Raw genomic sequence first — 5,969 nt, forward strand, 5'->3', positions numbered from 1 at the left:
AATGAAATGAACACATGCTTACAACCATAGAACACAAACTCAACCCTAGAAACGGTATAAAGATTACCTCGTTCGATGTCAAACTAAAAGAACAAAACCGAACAAAAATGAAATAATGGTTCTATACAACACTGTATATATAGTGAAAAATAATGGTGTTTTAGGGAAAAAATAGTTTCAAATACGACATCTCTGAAGTTTCCGAATTGGTGAAAAGGAGTAAAGGAGAGTAATTAGGTTTCAGAGCCAGAGAGAATGGCGAAAGCGAAAAAAACGCCTGAAAAAGCGGAAATTCAAATTCAAATTCAAACACCATTACCTGAAAAGTGCTCTACCATTGTTCTACAACATCTGCTGGAATCGACATTTGCACAACCATACACGCTTTTGGAAAAGCCATTGCTAGGCACACAGAACACACATTCAAAAATCCTAATTTTTCCTCCACCTATGCATATTGGGCCTGTTCACTCATTTTTTGCCAACAAAACCATGGGCTCGTTTTCTTCACAGTTAAAGCCTCACAATTTGCCACGTGTAAAACATTCTTGTTCTGGTAAATTTCATTTTTTGTTTATTTTTTTCAAAATTTTTTGAGAGTGACACATGTAGAAAGTTGTTTGTTTGTGCTCCCTCAAATGTTATAAAAAACAGAGAACAAAAACAAAACAAAAATTGAAGAAAGCCTTTGCATGTGAGAAAGTAAACTAATATAATAGAAAAAGGGGAATAGAATACAACTTAAACAGTTGCAGGGCCTGTTTGAATGCATGGAGGATCTGTGAACTCAACACTAATGATGAAAAACAAATATACTAAATAAGTTGGATGAGATAAACAAAAAGCCAAAAATAAGAAATAAGATGAACACATGCTTACAAACCTGGAACACGAACTCAACAAAAAGGAGGTAAAATATACTGCAAAAGTTTATCAGATGAACAAATCAAAAGAACAAAATATCAGAAAGGCAAAAATAAAGAGAAATGAAATGAACACATGCTTACAACCCTAGAACACAAACTAAACCATAGAAATAGTATAAAGATTACCTCGTTCGATGTCAAATGAAAAGAACAAAACCGAACAAAAATGAAATAATGGTTTTATACAACACTGTATATATAGTGAAAAATAATGGAGTTTTAGGGTAAAAATGCTTTCAAATACGGGATTTCTGAAGTTGCCGAATTAGTGAAAAGGAGTAAAGGAGAGTAATTAGGTTTCAGAGGCAGAGAGAATGGGGAAAGCGAAAAAAACGCTACAAAGCGGAAATTCAAATTCAAATTCAAAAACCATTACCTGAAGGGTGTTCTGTCATAGTTCTCCAACATCTGCTGGAATCGACATTTGCACAACCATACACACTTTTGGGAAAGCCATTGCTAGGCACACAGAACACACATTCAAAAACCCTAATTTTTCCTCCATCTATGCATATTGGGTCTGTTCACTCATTTTGGGCCAACAGAACCATGAGCTCGTTTTCTTCCCAGTTAGAGCCTCACAATCTGCCATGTGTAAAACATTCTTCTTCGGGTAAATTTCATTTTTTGTTTATTTTTTTCAAAAATTCGTCAGAGCGACACATGTAGAAAGTTACCTGTTTCTGCTCCATCAAATGTTATAAAAAATAGAGAACAAAAACAAACAAAAAAAAGTATTAAAGAAAGCTTTTGCATGTCAGAAAGTAAACTAATATAATAGAAAAAAGGGAATAGAAAACAACCTGAACAGTTGCAGGGCCTGTTTGAATGCATGGAAGATCTGTGAACTCAACAGTAATGATGATAAACAAACACACTGAATAAGTTGGATGAGATGAACAAAAGGCCAAAAATGAGAAATAAGATGAACACATGCTTACAATCCTGAAACACAAACTCAACAAAAAGGAGGTAAAATACACTGAAAAAGTTGATCAGATGAACAAATCAAAAGAACAAAATATTAGAAAGGCAAAAATAAAGAGAAATGAAATGAACACATGCTAACAACCCTAGAACACAAACTCAAACCTAGAAACAATATAAAGATTACCTCGTTCGATGTCAAATGAAAAGAACAAAACCGAACAAAAATGAAATAATGGTTCTATACAACACTGTATATAGTGAAAAATAATGGTGTTTTAGGGAAAGAATTCTTTCAAATACGGCATCTCTGAAGTTTCAGAATTGGTGAAAAGGAGTAAAGGAGAGTAATTAGGTTTTAGATGCAGAGAGAATGGGGAAAGAGAAAAAAAACGCTAGAGAAAGCGGAAATCCAAATTCAAATTCAAAAACTATTACCTGAAGGGTGCTCTGTCATTATTCTGCAACATCTACTAGAATCGACATTTGCACAACCATACACGCTTTTGGAAAAGCCATTGCTAGGCACACAGAACACGCATTCAAAACCCTAATTTTTTCTTCACCTATGCATATTGGGTCTGTTCACTCATTTTGGGCCAACAGAATCATGGGCTCGTTTTCTTCACAGTTAAAGCCTCACAATTTGCCACGTGTAAAACATTCTTCTGCTGGTAAATTTCATTTTTTTTTTATTTTTTTCAAAAATTCGTGAGAGCGACACGTGTAGAAAGTTGTCGGTTTGTGCTCCCTAAAATGTTATAAAAAACAGAGAACAAAAACAAAAACAAAAATTGAAAAAAGCCTTCGCATGTGAGAAAGTAAACTAATAGAATAGAAAAAAGGGAATAGAATACAACCTAAACAGTTGCAGGGCCTGTTTGAATGCATGGAGGATCTGTGAACTCAACAGTAATGATGAAAGACAAACACAGTGAATAAGTTGGATGAGATGAACAAAAAGCCAAAAATAAGAAATAAGATGAACACATGCTTACAAACCTGGAACACAAACTCAACAAAAAGGAGGTAAAATACACTGAAAAAGTTGATCAGATGAATAAATCAAAAGAACAATATACCAGAAAGGCAAAAATAAAGAGAAATGAAATGAAGACATGCTTACAACCCTAGAACACAAACTCAACCCTAGAAACAGTATAAAGATTACCTCGTTCGATGTCAAATGAAAAGAACAAAACCGATAAAAAATGAATTAATGGTTCTATACAACACTGTATATATAGTGAAAAATAATGGTGTTTTAGGGAAAAAAAATGCTTTCAAATACGACATCTCTGAAGTTTTCAAATTGGTGAAAATGAGTAAAGGAGAGTAATTAGGTTTCAGAGGCAGAGAAAATGGGGAAAGCGAAAAAAACGCTAGAGAAAGCAGAAATCCAAATTCAAATTCAAAATCCATTACCTGAAGGGTGCTCTGTCATTGTTCTGCAACATCTGCTGGAATCGACTTTTTCACAACCATACACGCTTTTGGAAAAGCCATTGCTAGGCACACAGAACACACATTCAAAACCCTAATTTTTCCTCCACCTATGCATATTGGGTCTGTTCACTCGTTTTGGGCCAACAGAACCATGAGCTCGTTTTCTTCACAGTTAAAGCCTCACAATTTGCCACGTGTAAAACATTCTTCTGTTGGTAAATTTCATTTTTTGTTTATTTTTTTCAAATATTCGTGAGAGCGACACGTGTAGAAAGTTGTCTATTTGTGCTCCCTCAAATGTTATAAAAAACAGAGAACAAAAACAAAAACAAAAATTGAAGAAAGCTTTTGCATGTCAGAAAGTAAACTAATATAATAGAAAAAAAGGAATAGAAAACAACCTGAACAGTTGTAGGGTCTATTTGAATGCATGGAGGATCTGTGCACTCAACAGTAATGATGAAAAACAAACACACTGAATAAGTTGGATGAGATGAACAAAAATCCAAAAATGAGAAATAAGATGAACACATGCTTACAATCCTGGAACACGAATTCAACAAAAAGGAGGTAAAATACATTGAAAAAGTTGATCAGATGAACAAATCAAAAGAACAAATTATCAGAAAGGCAAATATAAAGAGAAATGAAATGAACACATGCTTACAACCCTAGAACACGAACTCAACCCTAGAAACGGTATAAAGATTACCTCGTTCGATGTCAAATGAAAAGAACAATACCGAACAAAAATGAAATAATGGTTCTATACAACACTGTATATATAGTGAAAATAATGGTGTTTTGGGGAAAAAATGCTTTCAAATACGGCATCTATGAAGTTTGCGAATTTGTGAAAAGGAGTAAAGGAGAGTAATTAGGTTTCAGAGGCAGAGAGAATGGGGAAAGTGAAAAAAACGCTAGAAAGCATAAATTCAAATTCAAATTCAAAAACCATTACTTGAAGGGTGGTCTGTCATTGTTCTGCAACATCTGCTGGAATCAACATTTGCACATCCATACACGCTTTTGGAAAAGCCATTGCTAGGCACACAAAACACACATTCAAAAACCCTAATTTTCGCTCCAGCTATGCATATTGGGCCTGTTCACTCATTTTGGGCCAACATAACCATGAGCTTGTTTTCTTCCCAGTTAAAGCCTCACAATCTGCCACGTGTAAAACATTCTTCTTCTGATAAATCTCATTTTTTGTTTATTTTTTTCAAAAATTCGTGAGAGCGACACGTGTAGAAAGTTGCTTGTTTGTGCTCCCTTAAATGTTATAAGTATAGATGTTTAATATATGATTATTTAAAATTTTAAAAAAGTGAAAATAAATTTGTTATAATTAATATGAAAAGGTATTTGGAAGATAAGGAGGTGGAAAATTTGACTCTGTATTCTAAGGGAATTAAATCCAAGATTGGGTGTCTCTTCTGGTGCTCAAAGTTGATGAGAATAAAGTGTTTTACTCAACCACAAAAAACTGCATTGAATATAGTTTTCCAAAAAAATGCAGTAGCATAAAAAAATGAATTTATTTTTTCTATATTATCTGTACAACAAATTTCGCCCACATTTTTTATAAAAATAATTAAAGTTGTCAATATGTGTAAAAATGCATTGGTGATAGTTATTGTAAATATTTTCTGAAAGGAAAAAAAAACCCTTCTTGGTAGACTTTTTTCTTACCCAGCATTTCTGAAAAGTGAGGGAAAAACGAGAAAAAGCTAAGGAAAATTACGTGTTCTTCTTCTACTGAGGCTTTGTTTGGATTGAGGAGAAGATTTGTGAGGAGGGGAGGGAATGGATTTGTGAGGATTGAAGAGGATACGTGAGGTTGTTTGGATTGAGGGATGATAGAGTGGATTTGTGAGGATGGTTTATTGTAAGTTTACAAAATTATCCTTCTTATTAAAAAATATTTAAATAATGAATTATGATTTTTTTGTGTGTAGGTTTGAATTAATTAAATATTTTTAATATATAATATCCATAATTATTTATATTTTTAATAAAAAGTTAAAAAATATAATATAAAATATTTTGGTGTTAAATTGAAATAAATTTATTAAATACATTAAAATTTATGAAAATAATATTCATTTGTTAATTTATATAACTATATATATTGTTGATATTATAATTTTATTTTATTATTTATAATTATATGTTGTTATTAATAGTATAATTAAATATTTTTGAAATTATAAATAATAAATAAATTTATGTAATATTTAATTTTATATATTAAAATAAAATGTATGCACAAGGGTATTTTGATAAAATGCAATAATCCTACTAAATCCCCACAAATCTCTTCATTTTGTGAAGAAAAAAAAAAAAAACTCTCCACCCTCTCCCACATTCTCAAAACCATGGAAACAAATACAAAAAATACCCTCCTCCTCCCCCTCTCTAATTGTTAGCAAAAAGAATGAAATTAGTCTATGGATACATTCGAGTACTTAAATGTTTTACAATTAATAAACTAAATTTATTGTTATAATCTATATTTTCTATAAAAAAGGACTCATGACAATAAGCTAGTCCATAAATAGATTCCCTAAAAAAAAGTGGATATAGGATATCTGGTATGGAGATCTACGGAATTCTAAATATGCTTGATATTTCTCAATTAAAAATTTAAAAAAGTCTATTTAGTCA

The sequence above is a fragment of the Phaseolus vulgaris genome, chromosome 3 (assembly GCF_000499845.2).
Source record: "Phaseolus vulgaris cultivar G19833 chromosome 3, P. vulgaris v2.0, whole genome shotgun sequence".
NCBI classification, from domain to species: domain Eukaryota; kingdom Viridiplantae; phylum Streptophyta; class Magnoliopsida; order Fabales; family Fabaceae; genus Phaseolus; species Phaseolus vulgaris.